Source organism: Varanus komodoensis, unplaced genomic scaffold (genome assembly GCF_004798865.1).
Source record: "Varanus komodoensis strain SLA01 unplaced genomic scaffold, ASM479886v1 scaffold14_1, whole genome shotgun sequence".
NCBI lineage: Eukaryota > Metazoa > Chordata > Lepidosauria > Squamata > Varanidae > Varanus > Varanus komodoensis.
In genome coordinates, this window is record NW_025335438.1 from 22,866,176 (window position 1) to 22,889,628 (window position 23,453).

Below are 23,453 nucleotides of genomic sequence, written 5' to 3' on the forward strand. Positions count from 1 at the left end.
TTGAGCCTTTTCACTGGCGCGCGCGCACGTGTGTGTGTGTGTGTGTGAGGGAGGGAGGGAGGGAGGGAGGGAGGGAGGGAGGGAGGGAGACATTTTTGGTGGAGACAAAAAAGAGATTGGTGGGATGAGCTAGCTGACAGATTTCAAGGGGAAAAAAGGCTGTCTTTTCTGAAATAGGTTTCTGTTAGTGTTAAAAAAACCTGACTTTAAATTACAGGTGTTTCATGTGTCAGCTCCCACATCTGTCTTGTACTCATTCTTTGGGGCAAGTTACTTGTTCTTTGTGTCTTGCCATGCATACCATTTCATGTTTTTGCACACTGTCAAATGTGTCCATAGGCACCCAAATTTGCCAGTCCCAGACAAATCAAAAACTGTATTCCCCTTCATTAGCCTTATGTTCAACTAAAAACTTTTGCTCCATCAGTGCATCAAGTTCATACAGCAATGGGACACAAAAAAGAATGATCACTGACTACCATTTAACAATGAAGCAAGGGACCATACATGTATGTCTGTGGGAAGCAACACAAAATGTTCTTGGTTGTTACCTTTTTCTTCCTTTTCTTCTAAAGCTGTCAGACAGAAGCCAAAGCACAACACAAGACAGTTTTGAATCTACAAATCCCGTTAAGCTTTTGTCTTACCATGATGCTGTAATAGACCTCTGCAAGAGCAGCAGGAAGCCAAACAGTATGTGCTGGCACTGGTGACTGCAGAGCTTATAAACAGTGCTAGGCAATGGTACAATGGTGGCTTCCTGTGACTTGGATTTTCACAGCAGCAGAAGAATCTGGAACCTGAAGTTCATTGACACAAGCTCTGCAGGGCTGGACTTAAAAAGAAAGAAAAAGAAAATGTGCTTGGTTGAGGGAATCAGCTACAAAATGTGTAGTCTATTGCCCCATTTCACCCCTGTTTGCAAGGAAAAATGAAACAACTAACCTTGCTATTTCATTATTTTCAAGCCAAGGATGGGTGAACAGTTATTGCTGAGAGGTTTTGTTTTGTTTTTTGTTTTTTTTTTTTAGGTTCTCTGAATCTTTTCTGAAACTCAGTTCATTTGGTCTATGTTCCTGAATGTAAGCATCTTCAATAAAAGGGGAAGGGGAAGGGATATAAAGTTTTGATTAGGATCAATTTTACCAATTGAAATATATGTATGTATGTATGTATGTATGTATATTTGAAAGTTCACATTATTTTTCTGATTGAAAATGTGCTTCATCTCCATAGCCTGTACTGAGAAGAAATAGATTTGGGGAAATGCTGTACTGGGATGGATAACCAGAAGAAACAGTAAGATGAAGAGTTAATGTGAAGTGCACATAGCCTCTAAAGTACAGGTTTTTAGAGCAGCCAGAAAAACAACAGATTGGAGTTTCACTTTATAAGTGTGGCCAGGAGCGTCAGTGAAGACATGAGATCACCAGCGAACAGCCTCTGTGAACTCTTTCACTTATTCTTAAAGTAAGGATGCTCACGTACTCTTCTATCAACATTAACTGGGAGAGCTGAATCTTTTTTTCCCCTTTCTACAGAATACCCAGCAAGTTTTCTGCATAGAAAAAGAAGCACACACATAATGAAGCAACTTAGCATCTATCTATCACACCAGGAAGTCATTCAAATACTAAGGGCACATGTGCTAGCTCTCCCTTTGATTGTTTATTGATAATCTGAATCCATACTTTATTGTTGTGTTCAATGAACTGTATATCAATTTTGACACAAATGGTCTTGTTTCACCCAGATTATCCTTGAATTGAAGTGCCTTGTGTAAACCAGACCCCTGGGGCAGGAGCAGTTCCAATTAGAGTGCATTGTGGGCACTACTCCCATACTTGACACTACCCTTCGCCTTACCTTTAAAAATAATATTTCTTCTTTGTTGAGCTGCCAATGGGTTCTTCATAGCAACTGCTTCAGATTTAGAACTGAGCATATATAAACTTTCCACTTACTCAGAACATTCCTGCCACTCAGGGCTGATCCCCAGAGCAGAAAATATTTTCAGTAGCCTGGTGTCTAGCACCAGGCAGTGCAAGCACCCATCCTTAGGACAGAGGTGCTACACAAAATGGGCTAGTTTGAGCTGGCCAGTCAGAGGTGACTTCTTACTTCTGCAAGCAGCATCCATCCTACAAGTTAGGCTGCTTGAAGGTATTTTTGTATGCATATGTATGGGATATGTGTGTCAAGTATGGGATATGTGTGTCTGGTCTGAAGTTGGAGTAAGTCTGTTCCAAAGGCTGATTTTCTATGTGTCTCTGAGCATCACAATGTGTGTGTGTGAAAATGGAAGTTTCTGTGCTTTAGTAAAGTGTTCCTGCAAGCTCCCCAGGAGAACTACTCATATTTATTAAAATTGCATGGAAAGAGTATGATAATACTTTCTCCTGAGTAATTCAGTCCTTATTTCTTTCAGAATGCACATACTCTAGGATTTGCTTCTTTGTTGTCCAGCTCTGGTGGATGGCTATGCAAACACATGGCTTTTGGGATGCTTTCTAAATATGTTCCAGTGTTCCAAAGGCTGCTGTTCTGAGAATATCATGGCATATTATCATTAGCATTGTTATTATGGCTGTATCTAATCTCCAATCATCTAGGAGTCACTTTATTCTCCATAGTTTTTGCTAGAAAAGGAGAATTTGAGTCCAAAGATGTACATGGATCTGTGATATCTCTATGCTTCCTTCTGTGGTTGATGCCTCTGTTTTCTCTTCCTGTGGTGTGAGTTGCTCATTACTGGGGATTTTTTGTGTCTCTCCTGACTCCTTAGGCCCATTTTCTCATCTCTGAAGATTCCCTCTCCAGTCCATTATTCAGACTAGCCATCAACCTTTCCTACCCTGAGGTAATGCAAATATACATCTGTATACACTTTCAAATATAACACAGAGTTCAGGAAATCACTGCCTCCACCCCCCCCCCACAAAAAAAATCTATGCTCACCTTCAGGGTTGAGGATAGGACATGTCCACATGATCTGCCAATAGGAACAAAATTTGTCTTTATTCTGATTTCAGTGGTAACGTAAGAAGATAAAGCATCAAGGAGGGTGGAGTGTGCAACCTACTTGAATTTTTGATGTTGCTTCTTGAAGAACAGATCTTTTCCATTGTCTTTGTTTGTGCTGCTGCTGTTATTTGCTGTTGACTCCCTTTTCTCTCATTTTCCTGTGACTGAGTCTTGGACCAAAGTCAAAAAGAGCTGGTGAAACATCCTAGCCTTTGATTGCATAGATAGGCCTCCTGTTGTCAGGCTTTAAAAGTGAACTGGTTCTTTGACAATTTGGTCCCTGTTTCTTCAAGGCAGTAATTGGCTCTTGTCCCACTTAGCTGAATGGCAGCAAAGAGGAAGTAAGAGAAAGGTTATGTGGCTTATTGCTCTGAATCAGCAGGGTGGAAGAGAGACAGAAAGCAGAAATGGCAAAAGAGGCTGTGGAGAGAGGTTAGAGCCTGGAAGTAGCTGCAAATGAAGGAACAAAAGAATGGAATAAAAGGCAGGTGGGAGCTGTTAAGCCGGCAGTCCTTTGCAGAGAAGTACTATTCAATTTAGTAGGGTTTACTTCATAGTTAATGTGGTACCCTAGAGATATTTTGGACAATAACTAACACCATTCCTGATCACTGGCTTTGTTAGCTGTGGCTTACGGTAGTTAAAGTCTGGAGGCCACCAGGCTAGGGACAGTTCATTTAGAAGTTTACCAATGTCTGATTCCAAATAAGCTCTCGAGAGAAGCCTGTGCCAGTTAGAGTTTGGAAGTAAGAGTCCAACATTCCCAAAGTCTTGCCAGGCTTTTGCGAAAAGCAAGATAGATTGTAATGAATGCATACTTTGAAACAGCTGACCTGCTGATTCATGGAAAAAGCTTGAGGGATGCCACAAAGAAAAATATAACAATATATTGAACAGTATGAATGAGAAATACACACACACACACACCCCTTCTTGAATGGGCTGGTTGCACTCAGTCTATCCTTCCCTTTTACCTATTAATATTAATATTTCTGCAAGCCAAATAATCTTTTCTGTGTTGTGTGTCTCTCAGCAGCACTTGCTTCTCAAAGAAGGCAGAGGTATCTTGACCAGCATTGTTTGTTGCTTCATCTATAGCATCTCTGTGGGGTTTGCATATGGGACTACAACAATAGAGAAAAGCCAAGAGTAGCAAAGTGGAAACCTGAACATTACTATCTTTGGGGAATAAGGAATTAAGACAGAACCTGCTGAGAATCTTCCTTTCCATCAGCTTCTCTAGACAAATTGCCTCTCAGCTGTTAAAGGTGCAGGAGGCTCTGTCAAGAAGCAAGTTAGCAACATTAGGCAGTAAACAATGCACAAGCCTTATTCATCAGAAAATGAGACTCTAGAATAGTGAGCTGTTCAAGAGCCCTCAATAAGTTTTATGGAGCATGCTAACACTAGGATTCTTAAAATTGTTTCTTGCATGCTATTGTAAAAGTTTAAAATATCAGACCGTTATTTTGCTTGTTTTTAATTCTAATGCTGCACCAAACATTCTTTCATTTCTAACTTTGAACCCCAAAATACTGTTTCTCCAAATTATTTGATTACAAAATCAACACATTTAAATCCTGTTTGCTTCCTATTGTTTTGCCCATCAATCCTTGCTTTAGCACCAGTTACAATTTCTTTTAATCACATGAATCATCCTAGCTACATCCCATGTGTACTATAGAGAACAGGGTGATGTCACTGTGCTACATAACCAATCAGATCAGGCTATGTGATGACATCATCAAAAGCAAATACATGCATTTATGTTGAGGCCAATGTTTTCTGAATTATTCCAGCACATTGAGGACCATGTAGTGAACAGAATACAATATGCAACCCGTCAGTAGTGGCTACATAACAGCATCACTCAGGTGGTTGAGATTTGAAGGGATCAAATGGATTGTGCCACTTCATGCTGCAGGTAAGGGGTGCCATTTTTCATTTCTTAATGTTCAGAATTTCCTAAAAGTAGACAATTAATACAGTGGGAGCTAGATGGTCTAAAACTTTTCTCCTGAATGTGTAAGTTTTTGACCTGTAGGTTTTGTTTCATAAATCAAGGGAGCTTTCAAAAAATGGCACTCAAAACTGGTACAATCCATGCTATAATTTCATTTTTATATCAGCTACTGCATGTGTATACCATGAATAGAGAACAGTGTGAATAAATCAGTAGTTGAGACTCAGACAATCAAACATGGATGAATTAATATAATAAAACTGCAAAGACGCCTTTTTAGTGTAACTTCTCGAAACCTGTGAAAATTCACAAATGTACAAATGTGTGCATAATATGCAGCCCAGTGGAAACTCATTTGCATGTTATAATTACCTTACCAACTGCCTTTTAGTAGATAAAACAGAGCCATTAACTACACTTTAATGTTAACACAGTTTCTTTTCTAAATACATTTTGCTTTATGGTATTGCTCAACAATTCTTTTCTGGAAACACGGCAAAAAGGAAGCTTCATTAAGCACAAAATGGGGGACATTTTTCAGGGTTTTAATTTCTGTGTTGAATAATTTTATTCAGTAAAAGCCAACTTAAATATATGTTCTTGTTTTATAAAATAAAGCCCAGGTGTCCACAGTATCTTCTGAATTCTCATGTCTAAATATGAAGAGTATTAACTGTAATATTTAGATGTAATATTTAGATGTGTATTATAAATAAATTATCTACCCCTTCATATTAAGCAGGTATGTTATTACTGTAATGCCTACAATGAAATAGGATAAAAGAGAATTAAAGGAGATGTGATGTTTGTTGGTAACATCTGTGCAGTAGTAGAATCTGAACCATCAGAAAAATCAAGAACTATAGAATATATGCTATGTCTTCTTCTCCCACAGGAAGTGACAGAGAATATAAGAAGACATGATACACTGAGTCAGACCTTCAGTTTATCTAGCCAAGTACTGTCAACACAGCGGCAATGGTTGGCAATGGTTCTCCAGAGTCACAGGCAGGATTCTTTCCTTGCCTTAGGGGGAGATGCCAGAATTAAACCTGAGACATTCTGGATGCCAAGCTTGTAGTCTACTATTTTCCTATGTATCCTCTTACAGAGAAAGCCACTGTGCCTTATTTCAGACCCTGCTCAAGCTGTGTCCTTACGGATTTTCTCCTTAGCCTGCTATCATATCTATAGTAACTTGCAACATAGAATCCCCTATCATGTGGAAAGTTTTCTCAGCAGCCCCAGGGACTTCTGGTCTGGAAGCTTTTGCCACTGGAATGGAAACTTTCAATGTAATTTGGTGGATTTATGTGGCAAACCATGCTAGAAATAGCTTGTTGCAGGACAAAGTAAGCATAACCTTGCTCTGATGTTTAGACTTTCTGGCACATGCGATATAAAAAGCAGGTAGAGTGAAGCTAACAAAATCCTGCTATATGAAGCAAGACAGTTTTACCCGCAGGAATTAGATCCAAAGAGAATTTTAAGAAGGAAACCTGGACATCCCAACAAATAGCTAAACTACAATGACAGAATACCTCTGATTTTCTGAAACTTGATAGGTCTATTTACTGAATGCTCAGAATCGACAGAAAAGGTTCAGTTTGCCACTAGGCCTTACCGTTGAAATTCACAGGGCCTCAAGGCATTAATCTGGCAGATATTGGCTGAGTGGTTGCTGAATGAATTGAGCTGAAGGTCTGATCTGGTATGGAAGCTGTTCTGCCCTAAGGCAGATAGTTGAGGCTCTACTGGGGTGCCTTTGTTGCCAATAGCAAAGCATTTCTAATTAGCTGCTCATTGCCATATCATAGGATCTCAGTCTATGGGCTGCAGTTTGTTCTTTGATCTGAGCAACCAGATGATTTGTTTCATAGTTGCTTGTTAGTTTCTTGCAATGATGCACTGCCATTCATAAATATTAATCATAGGAGAATCACAATGTGAGTTAAAATCAAAACCAGCAACAATGAAATATACACTAGAACTGTTCATCATTAATGTAACTAATCCAATTAAATATCAGAGTGACAGATTAAAAAACATAATTTTTCTTGGTTAAGAAATACAGTTTCCATCAGTTCTAAAAGTACAACTCACTAAAATGCCTGAAAGAGAATTAAAACTTCTTAACTTCATGCCTAAAAGAAAGAGCAGAGATAGAGTTTCTTAGATAACATTTTCCAGTATTAGTGTATAACATTTTTTCCATTCCCTTTTATCCATATTAAAATAACGCACTTTGCAGAATGTTACCTGAAAGTTCTTCACCATTGCTGATGCAGTGGCCAAGAAGTAGCCTTCTTCACCAACCAACACACGTACACAATGCGGAGGATGCAAAATAGTGACGTGGGTGCCAAAACAATTGGTACTACTTTTGTTGCTACCTGCAGTGGCACCAAAAAAAGGGGGACAGGAAAATGTCTCTGGCCCTGCTAATGGCATGGCCCACTCTGAAAAACTGTGGGAGCATTTCTCCTTCCCCTGAAGGTATTAGATGATATAGTCCCTAATAGCTCTACCTATAAACAGGGTGCATATTTTTAGAGGCCATTCCTATATAGATTTATTAAATGATAATAAAGTGAATACCAGTTGAGCTTCTTTAGGAGATAATCCTGAAACATACCCTATTTGTGGCCATTCTTTCAATCTTTGACACTTGTGGCTTTCTGAGAAGGATCTCAGTGAAATAAGTTCATTTCCAGGTGTTCATATTCAGGATGATACAGGAGGATAGCAGGAAAATTATGACCAGTAAGAGCTACACAAAGGCAGGTAAGCTGGGAGAAACAGCAACACCTCCATTAATGACCAGTGACTGATTGCATAGTAACATTCCAAATATCTTTCAAGTTTCTCTACAGCAGTGGTGAATAACTTAGAATGTGCACTGCTTTTGTACTTGTGGAGATTTTTGATGATGTGTGGGGTCAAACTAGGTAGGGCCACATATATGCAGAAGCAGGCACAACAGGAGGGCTTGAAACCGGGTTGGGCAACCTGTACTCCAGATGTGGCCTTCAAGAGACTTCCCTTCTGATGGTTCTATACCATTGCATTGAACTTGAACAGCTATTGAAATAGAGGACACTCTCAAACCAGATTTCTAGTAGCCTTTAGATAGAGGACATATAGGGATTCTGGCAGAAACATCTGAGTGGCCTTATGTTGACCAACCTAGCCATCAAGGGATGTTTCAAAGGTGGATCAGCCTTTGTTTCTATGGCTGCTGTTGAGCTTAAATGATAAAGCTATGCATGATCTAGAAGCTCAACTTCTAGCTATGTTTTAATGTCCAGGAATGAATATATACACATACATACATACATAGAGACAAAGAGAGTTACACAGGGCGAGAGGGAGGGATTGTGGGGGAGGAAGAGAGAGAAAGCTCTAAGTCCCCATAATCAGTGTTTCCTGATCTTCTGTAAACATAATTTGTGTAAAAGCCTGAAGTTCTTATTCCGATTTTGGAAAGTTCAGAGCTCTTTGTATTTTTTAGCTACAGAGAAGTGTTATAGAAAATCTAACATGGGGATTTACCACAGAATAAATAGACTTGTTGAAGATGCATTCATTTTTATAGATCCTCACTCCATCCCCAACACACACACACAAAACACATGACTCCCCCCCCCCCCCCCCGCATAAGCTCTCTAAATCCAAAGTATACTTGAAGGCATTAGAACGCAACTCATTTGCATTCAGTGTTTGTTCTCAAGGTTTGCTGTTTTCCAGCTTTTGCCAGCTTTCCCCCCCTTCTAAGAGCTGTCTCCCTTTTATTTATTTTTCCATCTCTTCTTACTAAAATGCAGGTATTCCCCCTCCTTCTCCACCCATGCCTGATCTTACTGATGTAAGACAAGGAAATGTTTTTGACATCAGTTGCTGAGGGCAATGTTTACAGATATGCAAACACATCTGTTCTGCTAAATGGTGTTATGAGGCCCTTGTTGCAGTATCCTCTTCAGCCAGGCTCAGGCTGGCAAATTCCTGTTTAGTTTCCAAAGCAGACAGGAGGAAACAACAATGACATTAAGAAATAAAGCTGTCAATTCACACTCAAACTATACATATGCTGTCTCCAGAGTAGAGGTCACTGTTCCTTTTCTTTTAATTTCACACTTGTACCAGTGTATGTGCATGCATGTGCACGCATATTTGCTTGCTCGCTGTTAAGGTATGGTGAGTCTTCAGCTGTCCTTTTATTATACAATCCATGCAAAGAACAATTGACAAGTCAATTAAAAGACAATCCCAATCAGTCAGTATAGGAGGCATTTGGAGAAGTAATTGTACTTTTGAGGAGCAAAAAGAAGTTGGTCTGTAACTGGGAATAGGAATTTCCTTCTTACTAGGAAATCTCCCCATCTACTACTTTTCTATTGTGGATTTTTATTATTTTATTTTTACATATTTAAAAGGGCAAAAGAAAAGCAAACATGATGGTATAACAAAAGTGTTAAAGAAGCAAGGAAATTCGCTAATTAAATTTCCCAGTCTATTACAATAAGCTGTGGAATAGAAGCAGAAGGTTCCAGAAGGAAGGGGGAAAGTGTGTGTGGGGGTGGGGGCATACTATATCAGCTAGGTTTTCTAAAGTCTCCACACAGTCACATTGTTTAGAATCTATCAAGGAATTGGTCTTAGCTATTTTTCTAACATACCAGATACGAAGAAGAGCAAAAATCTACCTGATGTGATCCCTTGTGGCTTCTCTCTCTCGAGCTGAAACTTCTGCTTTAAACCACTACCTGTGGATTACAGTCTGGTAATCCCTGGTAATATATAGGGTTGGAGACTATGAGCCAGCCGACCAAAAGGCTCATTGCCAGATAACAAGGGCTGAAAGAGCAGGGAAATTTAGGTTTAAAAAATGTGTTACAACTAAAACTACTACATAGTTCTGGATTGCAGCAAATCCCAAATAAGCATTCATTGCCACAAGCTTAGTACAAAATAAATTGAAAGTTGATATGGAAAAAAAGAAGAATGTGCAGGCAAGAAGAAAAGGAGGTGGAAATATGCTTTTGTCATGTTCTTTTTAAAAAGAAAAAACATGGTTTCATTTGTATTACAATGTTCTAGTTATGCTGAATTTGCATCTTGTTGAAGTTAATGACCATATTAATCTAGGACTTAATACTTGTTGTTATGTGCCATCAAGCCATCTTTGACTTATTGAGACCCCATGAATCAATGCCTTCCAAAAAGTCCTGTCCTCAACAGCCCTGCTCAGCTTTTGTAAATTCTAGGCTGTGTCTTCCTTTATGGAAACAATGCGTCTCATATTCGGTCTTCTTGTTCGTCTTCTGCCTTCAGCTTAGCATGATATCTTCTTCAGGCAGTCTTGACTTCTCATGAGACACCCCAAGTGTGGCAGCTTCAATTTTGTCATTTTTGCTTCCAGGAAAGCTCTGACTTGATCTGATCTAGGACCCACTTTTTCATATTTCTGTCAGCCAAGGTTATTCTAAAAGTTCTCCTCCAACACCATGCTTAAAATGCATACATTTTCTTCCTGTCACCTTTCCTTGCTGTCCACATTTTGCACCCATACATAGGGATGGGGAATACAGTGGTGTAGATGGCCTTGCCCCCAAGAAATGTCCTGATCTTTTTTGTTCCTTCACTGTTTTTCCTTGTCTCAGTATTATTACTATATTATTACTATTATTATTATTATTATTTCTTTGCTACAGTTTCTATTTGAGATGATGACTGCACCAAGGTATTAAAAAGCTTTCAGAATTTCAATATATTTATTGTTGACAGTAAAGTTTTGTAATTCTTCTGTACTTGCAACCTTTGTTTTCTTGATGTTTAGCTGCAGTCCTGCTTTTGTATTTTCTTTCAATTTCTTCAGGAATCATTTCAATTAATTGCTGGTGTCTGTCCGTAATGTAGCATCATCTGCATTTCTTATATTTTTGATGACTCTTCCACCAATTTTCATCCCTTTATCTGATTTTAAATCCAGTTTTTCTATTAATATACTCTGAATGTGTGTTGAACAAATAGGAAGGTAAAATGCACCTGTGTCAGACACATTTGCCTATAGGAAGCCATTCTACCTCCCAATATTCTTTTCTAATAGTAACTTCCTACTACAGTAAAGGTTACACATGAGAATAATCAAGTGCTGAGGAACATCCACTTCTTTCAGGATTGTCCATAGTTTTCCATGTCCCACACAATCAAAGGCTTTGCTTAATTATAAACCATAGACAGATCTTCTGAAATTCTTTGGTGCAAAGTATATTAGTGTATGATCTCAAGTACCTTTTCCTTTTTGGAATCCCATTTGAATGTCAGGCTTTTCTCATTCCACATAGGTAATTTATTTGTTTCAACTCTTTGAGTATCACTGTGTTTGTATGAGAAATTACTATGATGGTATTATGGTTGCTGCACTCTTTTATTTTTCTTTCCTTGGAGATTGGAATGCATGTTAAATGTCTCTAGTCTGTTGGCCATTGTTTTGATTTCCATGGTGGTTGGCACATTCTCTTTAATATTTGGACTGAGTCATTCTCTGCAGCTTGGAATAGTTCTATTGGTACCCTATCAAATCTGAGTGCTTTAGTCCTTCAAAATGCCTTCAAAGCAGGGTCCATCTCACTTTCTTATATTGCAGGATCTTCTTCATAGGATTCTTCTTTGAAGGAAAAAGTAATTATTTTATGTTTTGTATATAGTTCTTTGCATATTATTTTCCTTCTCCTGACCAGGAGAAAATATGTTCTTCTGTTAGTCTTTCTGCAGTCTAAATATGGGATTGAATTTCCCTTTGATTTTGTGCACATTTTGGAAAAGGCCTCTTGTTTTTCCTCTTTCATTGTTCTCTTCTATTTCTTTGCACTGCACAGTATAATTGCTTTCTTTTCCACTGTGTGATAGTCACTTAAAAGTTGCATTCAGGATTCTGACCCTATTCTGTCACCTTTTGCTTTTTCTTCTTGTCTGTCATTAGCAATTGCATTTCCTCTGTCATCCATCTAGAGTTTCTTTCTTTCTTTCTTTCTTTCTTTCTTTCTTTCTTTCTTTCTTTCTTTTTACTACAAAATTGTTGTTAGTCATTCTTCCCTAATAAAGTCTATGGTTTCTGTCCATGGGCCTTCTTGCAAATGATCAATTGAGTTCAATAATGCATTTCTGTTCTTTATTTGGACTTTAAATTCCTCAGGAACGTTACCAAAGTAGCATTCTTCTGTTAGTGATCTTTTCCAGCTTTACTCTAATTTTTGATCTTAAGAGTTCATGGTCACCACCACAGCCTGCTCCTGCTCTTGATTTGAGAGCAGGGATATAGATTATCCATCTTTTCCTGTCAATTACATAGTATATTCACTTTCTTTATTGGCCAATTGGTGATATCCATGCATATAGTTGTCTGTTTGGTTTACTGAAGTATGCATTTGCAATAAAAAGATTGTTGCCTCCATAGAATTTTATGAGTCTCCTGCTTTGTTTCCTTTCTAAATGTTGTTTCTATCACATCATTTGATTATGCATTATTTCCTTTGAATTTTCCAGTTTCTGAGCATGAGTTTGTGGAAGAAGGTGGTCCTTTAGATAATGTTGTGCCTGAAGTCCTGACACTGAACTTCCTGAGCACGACACAGGAGACGCAGGGGGCATGATAGACTTTTCCCTAGCAACCAATCGCAGAACTCTGAGGAGGTGAGAACAAAGGCGAGTCTTGTTACGCCAGAGGGAAGAAAGGCTTGTTACACCAGAGGGACCCCTTGTTACACCAGAGAGGCCAGGAGAGCTAGTGCCACGTGGGCTTGGGGAGAGACGGCACTAAAGGATTAGCATCTGCATTGCAAAGACCTCAACAGTAGAGCTTATCTATAGAGTTGTAAATCTTGTAGACAAGTAGCAATAAAGGACTTTAGTTTTATTGTTCATGAATGTGTGGGTTGTTTACATGTTGAGTTGCACCTCAACAGATAAGTACTTACCAATAAGTTTAGAATTTCATACATCAAAATCAAAACACTGAATTATGGTAGTAAATAAATAGATTGTTGTTGTTGTTGTTAGTCGCGAAGTCATGTCTGCCCATCGAGAACCCATGGACAACATTCCTCCAGGCCTTCCTGTCCTCCACCATCCCCCGGAGTCCACACCAACTGCTTCAGTGACTCCATCTAGCCACCTCATTCTCTGCCGTCCCCTTCTTCTTTCACCATCTATTGTTCCCAGCATTAGGCTCTTCTCCAGGGAGTCCTTCCTTCTCATTAGGTGGCCAAAGTATTTGAGTTTCATCTTCACTATCTGGTCTTCTAAAGAGCAGTCAGGGTTGATCTCCTCTAGCACTGACCGGTTTGATGGCCTTGCAGTCCAAGGGACTCGCAGGAGTCTCCTCCAGCACCGCAATTCAAAGGCCTCAGTTCTTCAGCACTCAGTCTTCCTTATGGTCCAGCTTTTACAGCCATACATTGCAACTAGGAAAACCATAGCCTTGACTATACGCACTTTTGTTGGCAGGGTGATGTCTCTGCTTTTTAGTATGCTGTCTAGATTTGCCATAGCTTTCCTCCCCAAGAAGCAAGTGTCTTTTAATTTCTTGGCTACAGTCCCCATCTGTGGTGATTTTGGAGCCCAGGAAAATAAAATCTGTCACTACCTCCATTTCTTTCCCATCTATTTGTCAGGAAGTGAGAAGACTGGATGCCATGATCTTAGTTTTCTTAATGCTGAGCAATCTTAATTCCAGCTTGTGATTCATCTAGCCCCACCTTTCTCATGATGTGCTCTGCATATAAGTTAAATAGGCAGGGCGACAGTATACAGCCTTGCCAAATTCCTTTCTCAATTTTGAACCAATCAGTGGTTCTGTGTCCAGTTCTCACTGTTGCTTCTTGACCCACATATAGGTTTCTCAAGAGACAAATAAGATGGTCTGGGATTCCCATCTCTTTAAGAACTTGCCACAATTTGTTGTGATCCACACAATCAAAGGCTTTAGCATAGTCAATGAAGCAGAAGTAGATGTTTTTCTGGAACTCCCTAGCTTTCTCCATGATCCAGCGTGTGTTGGCAATTTGATCTCTAGTTCCTCTCCCTCTTCAAAATTCTACCTGTACTTCTGGTAGCTCTCAGTCCACATACTGCTGGAGACTAGCTTGTAGGATTTTGAGCATAACTTTGCTAGCATGTGAAATGAGTGCAATACAGTATCAAAGACTGTATACAAAGTTGTAAGAGCTATAAATTTCTTCATCATTTCAAACAATGTTTTGAAAAAAAACTGATGAAAATCCATTTCAGACAAGGGCACAGAACTCATGAAATCTGCTTAGCAATGGTGTAAAGTTGTCACTTTGTAGGTCAGCATGGAAGACTTGATTCTCTAGATCTTTCTGGAGTCCTTCTTCTATCAGTCTCATTGAATAAGGGGATGCTGGGAGTTTTAATCCAACAAAATCTAAAAGGCACTGGCTCTGATTTATTTTAGAGGCTGTTATTCATTTCAGTACCATGGATAACAGTCATTATGCTGATACTTGAATCTTTGCAAAGCTTTGGGCTGTTGCTGCTTTCATTACTGTTACTGAATGTAAACACATTCTGTTTTGCTTAGCAGGAAACTATGTCCAGTTCTGCCAAAGCATAAGATATGATACATATTAAGTTTGCCATGGATACCTAGAAATCTAGGATGAATAGGTAAAACATATTATGTCATGAAAATGTGTTTACAACATATTTTTGCTCTACAAAAGAAGCATTTTGAATGCATTATGTCTTGGAATATCCATTTTAGCACATTTTGAGACAAGAATGGCATCACAAATTCTAAGACAGAAACAATCCGAAGGTTTACTATATTCCAATCAGTGCTTTAGTCTGGAAGTGTGCTTAGGTCACTTCATATTGGAATTCAGGAAGACAGACTTCCTCAAGCATCCCCAGCCATAATTACAGGGTATTGTAATTTTCTCTTTCATGCCCTTAACTGCATTTTCCAGCAATTCTGGAATAAGGAAAACACCAATCAAAATCTCAAGTACCATACCTGCTGATTACTATAGTTTCCCAAGTTTACTTGGTTCTTAATGTATATTGTAAACTAGAATTCCTGGCCATCTTGATGCCTAGTCACCAGTTAATTAAATGCTGGGGTTTAATCAGGGCTCCAAAAGCATTTCTCATGCTGCCATTGAAAACAGATAAGATTTTGGGAGAATGGGTATTGGGGTGGCCTCTTGGTCTATCTTGTCCTTCTGTACGAAATTGATGGAGTGGACAGGCCTTCAAAATTTGTTGTCTTTCTAATAACATCATTGGGAGCATGTCAATATTGGAATTAAGAAATGGGCTGTACTTAATAAGAACCAGTCTGAGTCCAAACAAAGCCAATTAGTTACTGTTAAATAAGAGCAAACTTACTGAATAAGCCCAGGGTGGCTCACCCATAACTACTGAAAACTCTTCAGTAATTTAGGGCAAAATCCCATGTCCTCCTGACCCTATGTGGGGAGCAAGAGTATTTTTCAGAGTCCCAGCTCTGAGGTGCTATGACCTTGAGGCTGGTACTCCAAAGGCTGAACCCATGCCCTCTTCCACTTGCAGCCCATAGGGAAAGAACTGTATCAACTAATTCTTTGCAAGTGTGACTTGGTCACAGAATGGCAAAAAGATGTGTGCTGGAAGACAGGGAGGAGAAATGCTGGGTCTGAGAGCTTACACAGATCCCTACTGGTGCCCCATCCTCCTTCCTTCCCACTCTGTGATGCTTTATCTAGATCAGGCTTCCCCATCCTCATGACCTTCAGAAGCATTTGGACCACAACTCCCACAATCTCCATCCAGTAGGGCCCTTGACTGGGAATTCTGGGTGTTGCAGTCCAAATGTGTCTCAGAAGTTGGGGAAGGCTGATCTAGATGGCTGAAAATGGATGTGTAGATAAAATACGTGGTGTGAGGTATATCTACAAGTTCAGAGGCTTACACAGAGCAAGCATGGGAGCAAATGATTGCACCTTTAATCTACTAAAATTGGTCAGCCTTACAGGATGTCACATGGGCTATCTCTTTTTGACTCTTTACATTCTACATTGCTTTGCATCCCCTGGCAAAGCATTGATGTTGCTAGAAATGAAGATATGGACAAAGAAACAAGATTTTACAGGCCATTTAAAACCTCCACAAGAGTTCTTCCCTGAACAATATTTAGGTTCAGTCTACCATCACTGCTGTGTATGAGGTTTTGCCTTGTGCTGCCTAATTTTTTCTTTTCCCTAATGTACACTTACATTCTTGGACATATATAACTCATGATTAACACTACTGTAGATATATGTGATCTCAGTTTGCAGATATAAAAATGCATATTTATAGAAACATAGAAACAGAGTGAGTCAGAAGGGGCCTCCAGGGCCATCTATTCTGCCATTTCGGGTATGCATTCTCAATAAAGCAGCAGATTTTTGAACAGCTATTGCGGATCCACCTATTGCAGATGCACAAAGCAGAATTAAAACTGGAATGAGATGGCTCACAAGATTTGTTGTAATCACAGAGCTATGTGCAAATGCTGTCTCATGTTATTGCCTGTTAATGGACAGGGAAATTGGGTGGACCATTTCATGGATCTTCTCCAGCAAAAGAAGATATTATGCAGCAGTTTCTTGTAGGTAGGCCCTACCTTTAACAGTGGCACTTTCACAGTTTTCTTTTCCTTCATTATCACTGCACATTCCAGAGTCTTGAATGTGCATGTATCGGTGTAGGGCAGAATGAAGGTTGCCACATAAAAGTGGTGGAGAATATTAGGATGAAGTTCTTATATGGTGAGATACAGAAAATTCTCACACAATGTTCTCAGGAGAAGAAAAAATCTTCTGAGAAATTCAACTAAACCAGTTGTGCAGATTGAAAAAGGTTTTCCTTAACCCCATCCACATTTTGAAAAATGATCATGTCCACTGGCACATAAGAGCTCTTCAGTACTTTTAATGAAGAGCCTTCTACAATAGAACTAACTTCTCCCATTATTATTATTATTATTATTATTATTATTATTATTATTATTAGAACATTTCTATGCTGCCCCTTGCCAAAGCCTCGGGGTGGCTTACAACACAAAACAATACAATACAATACAATATAAAAATAACAATATAAAATTAAAATTAATAATATAAAATAAATAAAAAATATAAATGATATAAAAGAAGTTATAAAAGAAAAGTTATAAAAGAAAAGAAAAGAAGTCGCCCTGGCCAGATAAATAAGTAAATATTGTTAACAATTAAAATGACGTTTAAATAAAAAGGTCTTCACCTGGTGCCGAAAAACAAATAACGACGGTGCCAGGCGGACCTCTCTGGGGAGCACATTCCATAGATTGGGCGCCACCGTAGAGAAAGCTCTCCTCCAAGTATATACCCTCCTAATTTCTTTCACGGAGGGTTCCCGGAGAAGGGCCTCTCCCGCAGATCTCAAGGGGCGGTCGGGCATATATGGGTGTAAGCGCTCCTTCAGGTAACCAGGTCCCAAGCCGTTTAGGGCTTTATAGGTCATAACCAACACCTTGAATTGGGCCCGGACTTCAATGGGAAGCCAGTGAAGCTGTCGGAGAACTGGAGTCATGTGAGCATAATGCTCCGTCCCCGTCAGCAACCTGGCAGCTCTATTTTGAACCAATTGAAGTATCCGGAACATCTTCAAGGGGAGCCCCATGGAAAGCGCGTTACAGAAGTCAAGGCAGGAAGTCACCAGCGCGTGTGTCACCGTCGCCAGGGAGCCGTACTCCAGGTAGGGGCGCAGCTGATTAATCAGCTGAAGCTGAAGGAAAGCGCTCCTCACCACCGCTGTCACCTGAGCTTCCAATGAAAGCTCCGGGTCGAGGAGTACTCCTAAGCTGCGGACCTTGTCCCTAAGAGGGAGTGCAACCCCATTCAGGGTCAGGTCAAATCCACCCTCTCCGAAGCCCGATCCGCCAATCAACAGGACCTCCGTCTTGTCTGGATTGAGCTTCAGTTTATTGGCTCTCATCCAGCCCATTACCTTGGCCAGGCACTGGTTCAGCACAGCCACTGCCTCACCTGGATTGGTGGAAAAGGAGAGGTAGAGCTGAGTATCATCAGTGTATTGATGATTCCTTAGCCCACACCTCCTGATGACCTCTCCCAGTGGTTTCATGTAGATGTTAAACAGCAAAGGGGACAAAATGGACCCCTGCGGTACTCCATGGCATAGCTGCCATGGTGCAGAGCCATAGTCCCCCAGCACTACCTTCTGGAATCGGCCGTTGAGATAGGAGTGGAACCACTGCAAAGCAGTGCCTCCGACCCCCAATCTTGCTAGCCTATCCAGAAGGATACCATGGTCGATGGTATCAAAAGCCGCTGAGAGGTCCAGAAGAACCAACAGGGACACACTCCCCCTCTTCTTCTCCCTGCACAGGTCATCGTACAGGGTGACCAAGGCAGATTCAGTACCGTACCTGGGTCTGAAGCCGGACTGAAATGGGTCCAGATTATTAGTTTCATCCAAGAGTGCTTGGAGTTGTCCCGCCACCACCCGCTCCAATACCTCGCTCAGAAATGGGATGTTGGCCACTGGTCTATAGTTAGTGGCCATCTCTAGATCCAGTGACGCCTTCTTCAGGACCGGTTGGACTACAGCCTCCTTTAAAGGGGCAGGCACCCGACCCTCTCTCAGAGAAGCGTTAACCACTTCCAAGATCCAGGTCCCAATCCTGTGCTTGGAATTATTTATTAACCAAGACGGGCAAGGGTTCAATAGGCAAGTGGTGGACGTACTCGTCCAAGCACCTTGTCCACATCATCGGGCCGCAATAACTGAAATTCATCCAATAATTCTGGACCAGACGGCAGCATTGGCGTCTCCCCAGAAACCTCTGATTCATTAGTGGAGTCCAGCTTGTGACGAATCTGAGTGATTTTCTCCCTGAAATGCCTGGCAAAGTCGTCACAGCGGGCCTTTGAGGATGGAACTGGATCTTCCTTAGGACCCGGGCGAACCAGGCCTTGCACCACTCGAAAAAGCTCCGCTGGATGGCATTGTGAGGAGGCAATGGAAGCAGAAAAAAACTTCTTTTTCGCCGCCTTCACCGCCACAGCATAGGCCTGATAGTGGGCTCTCAGGTGTGTTCGGTCAGATTCATCCCCTGATTTCCTCCACCTACGTTCTAGCCGTCTCCCAACCTGCTTCATCGCCCGCAATTCAGGTGTATACCAAGGGGAAGAGCGGGCTCTGCCCGGTGGGAAAGGAAGCTTAGGAGCGATTGTGTCCACAGCCCTGGTCATCTCCCTGTTCCACAGATCAACCAGAGCCTCGACAGGAGCACCAGTCTTGTCAGCCGGAAATTCCCCCAGGGCTTTCAGGAATCCATCCGGATCCATCCAGCTCTGGGGGCAGACCCACACAATCGGATCCGTACCCTTACAGAAGGAGAGGTCACTCTCGAGCACAAACCTCACCAGGAAGTGATCTGACCATGACAGGGGAGTCAAACTTAAATTTCTCTCCCTCAGGTCACCCTCTTCCTGCCCCGTCGAGAAAACCAGGTCCAGAGTGTGTCCACGTTAATGGGTCAGGCCGGAGACATGTTGGGACAGCCCCATGGCCATCATGGAGGCCTTGAAGTTCTGAGCCACCCCGGTTAGACCAGACTCAGCATGGAGATTGAAGTCCCCCAGGACCAACATCCTAGGGGTCTTCAACACCAGGTCCAAGACGGTCTCCGTCAGCTCAGATAGGGAGACTGTTGAGCAGAAGGGTGCACGGTACACCAACAGAATCTGTCTCGTTCGCCCAACACCAAGTAGAGGCACTCCAGCCCTGGCCTCGAAGAGACCGGAAGTCCCGTGAGAGAGATGGAGGCTCGGTAAACCAAAGCGACCCCCCCTCCCCTCCCCTCTGGGCGTGAGCAGTGCTGAACCAGATACCCGGGCGGCCACAGTTGAGAGAGGGCAACATCCCCCCCCACCCAGGTCTCCGTTATGCAAGCCAAGTCGGCCCCCTCCTCCACAATCAATCAAGTCATGGATGAGGGAAGATTTATTATTGACTGACCTGGCATTGAGCAGCAGCACCGTCAGGCCCCAGGGGTGGTTGACAAGGCTACCTGGCACCCTCTGGGTGGGGGAAAAACCAGAAAGAGGGACAGGTGTCAGCCATCTGTCCCTCCTTCTTCTACGCGGACACGTTAAGCCCCCACTGCTGTTACGTCCATTGCCCATGACCACGCCAATGGCAGTGCCCGCGCGCTCCACAGGAAACATAAACGTCGACATGGCCAGGGACGACTCCATAAAAACAGATTAAACAGGATAAAATTATAAAAGCAGTTAAAGAAAAGAAAAGAAAAGAAAAGAAAAGAAGAGAAGAAAGAGAGAAAAGAAAAAAAATTCCCCCTTCCCTAATATACAACGGCAGGCGGGTCAATTTCAACCAAAGCCCCTGGCCAGCCCAGCCCCCCGCTCAGCCCCGAACAGCTCCCAAATGGTGGCAACCGCCCTTCGGCCGCTGGCCCGAGGCCGCCAGCCGCGCTTTGTGTCTGTGGGCGCTTCCGAAGCCCCGCCCGGTCCCGCATGCGCTCAGCTGTGTGGGGGGGGGCGGGGTAACCCGAACCGGACCTGCGTGCTGGCCGGTGGTATTGGCCTCCGTCGGCGGTGCGTCGCGGCAGCGTGCGGCTGCTTGCGCGCGGAGGTCCTTCCTTCCTGCAGCGCGGGGGACCAGCGTGCGTGCGGTGGAGCGCGAAGTTCCTTCCTGCAGCACGGGGTAGGTGTTTCCTGTCCGGGCGACGCTGCTCCGTGCCGCCGGCCGCGCTTTGTGTCCGCCGGCGCTTCCGAAGCCCTGCCCGGTCCCATACGTGCTCAGCTGTGCGGGGGGGGCGGGGCAACCCGAACCGGACCTGCGTGCTGGCCGGTGGTACTGGAGCATTTCCCTGGAGCAGTTTACTTGTACTAAGAATACATGTATAAAGATATGTGTGTATGAACGTTCTTCTGTAAAAGTGACTTAAATTAAGAAAGGCTACCTATTCAGCTCCAGAGTAGAAACATGTGCAATTATGTGAACATTCAAAATAACACACAAACTAATGATTCAGAAAAGCCTATCATGAAAATTGTTTTAATGACTTTGTGGATAACTGTTTTGAGTAAATGAGGTGGATACTGATCCCTGGAAATAAATGAGTTATCAGGTTCACATAGCACTCAGCTCCAAGTTCTTAGGCGTGGGCCACCTGAATGTATTCATAGATGGTTTGGTAAATTGCTTATATCCTATCCTAATTATCATATTGTCTTTAATTGTACTATATAGCACTTTAAAGATTTTTCCTTATGTGTGTGTGTTAACATTTTTGGTTCTCAAATCATGTCACCTGTCCATGGCATAAGCACACCTGATTTTAAAGTATTTTAACTATCAGAGAAGAAGAAAACAGAAAAGCCTTTATGACCAAGAACATCCTTTAATGCGAGAACATTCTGAATGTAGCTTAATTCTATGTAACATTCTGAATTGAAACATGGGCAAACTTTTTGTGGGAAATAACTGATTAAAGTGTCTTGCTGTGGAAAGCCAAACAGAATTGTCCAGATGTTTTGAAAGAGTATTGAAGATTATTATATATGCCATCAATGAAATGTATAGTTGAACTCAAGAAAGAAACAGAATGCTGGGATAAATTATGAAAAGCAGAGATGTTATAAATCAGTGATGGTAGAACAGTGACATATGGTAACTTCTGCTATATCTCATGGAAGGGTGAGTTGAAGTAATGAGCTGAATCAAGAAGACATTCTATTATTTTTATTTCCACAGTTCTGTACTGTCTTTTAAGTGGTGACGGTGGGAGGTATTACTTGGAAACACAGATGCTGATACCTGGTATATTGATGTGTTAGAACTACTCCTCCTTGACCAATATTATGACTCCATGAGACACCCCAGAACAGCTATGAGAGGTCTGTGCATTCATACTGCACATTATACTGCAGCTGCATGCACACACACACTTGCAAAAGTGATATATCTGGTGTTTCCATCTGGTGTTTTGGATGCACACATAAAGTTGTTTGTTACCTTATGGTTAGAGTTCTTTCCTCTTCCTCTGTGGCACCAGAGATGATCACAAGTAGAAAGGATATAGCTGATTAAAAGGTTATCTAAAAATAACCTCAGATTTCACTATTATTTTTAACCATCTCCCCCCTCCCCACCATTTGCTCGCTATTTTGGCCAGAGGCTTCCAGGCTTGAGATGAATGTATAATACTTTATATTCTGGCTTTGTTATTCATGAAATGCCCTTTCCCCTTAAGTAGGAAATCAGGACAGGAGTCCTGGAGTTCAGAGTATGCATCAATGCATTTTCCCTATGAAATTGCAGACTATTGTATGGTTGAGCCAATGGGAGGTGGGTCACCAAACCAGAACCACAACCATTCATCTCTTTGGGAATATTTCAGGGACTGTTGCAATGAAAGAGCTGGCTAGGAAGAGCACTGCTGGATGCTAAACAAACTTCCTTTGTTCTTAGTAATGTCACGACACCCCTAACAGTACAATCCTATGAATATTTAGATGGGAAAACATTCTGCAATTCTCAACATGCTCAAATTCTCTACAGTTTTTCCATTCTGAACACAAATAGGATTGTGCCCTAAATCTCCACAGATGCATCATGACTAATATGTAAACCTTGACAGGCTAAGACCAGTTAAGAAGAAAAGATGCAAGGAAAGGGGGACACTTAGGTAACATACATATGCAAAATACTGTTCATGAGGAGGTTTTTCCTCCATTACTCAAGCTAAAAAATGAAACTGAAGAACATTCAGCTCATCCTTAGTTTATGAAGGCTCTCAAAAGCCAGTCCTCCCCTCTCCCTTTTCTCCTTTCAAGCAGATAAAGACAAAAGGCTTTTAACTACAGTCTTATTATATTTAAGTGTGCTAGCTAGACTTGCTTTGCAATACAAAACAAGTAGTGCAGAGGTTATTAGCAAATACATCAGTCAGGGAGCCAGCTAATTAGGAAATACTGCTCACACCAAACAATTGATTCCAAACCGAGCTTCCAGCTCTCTACCCAAACAAATACAAATAGTTCCCTACTCAGGCAGGCTCCCACTGCTTGCAGAATGGGAATGACTGATACCACTCATTGGTCTGCTCCTAAGTTCTGCTGTCAGACTCTAGGACTAACCAAGTAACACTTTGACTCTGCCTGCTTCACCTCTAAAGCACACGAGGTATGATTCTCACTGGTCTCTTAGGGTGTGCTGACTTGACTATGAATTCCAACCACATTTAAGATTCATATTCTGAGGTCACTGCCTTGGAATGCTGTATTTTGGGAAAAGTGGGTGCAGACCCTTTAGCCCCATACCCCCACCCCCATCATGAGCCACTGCACACAAACATTTTCTCACATGGAGGCAGCCACAATGCAAAGATGAC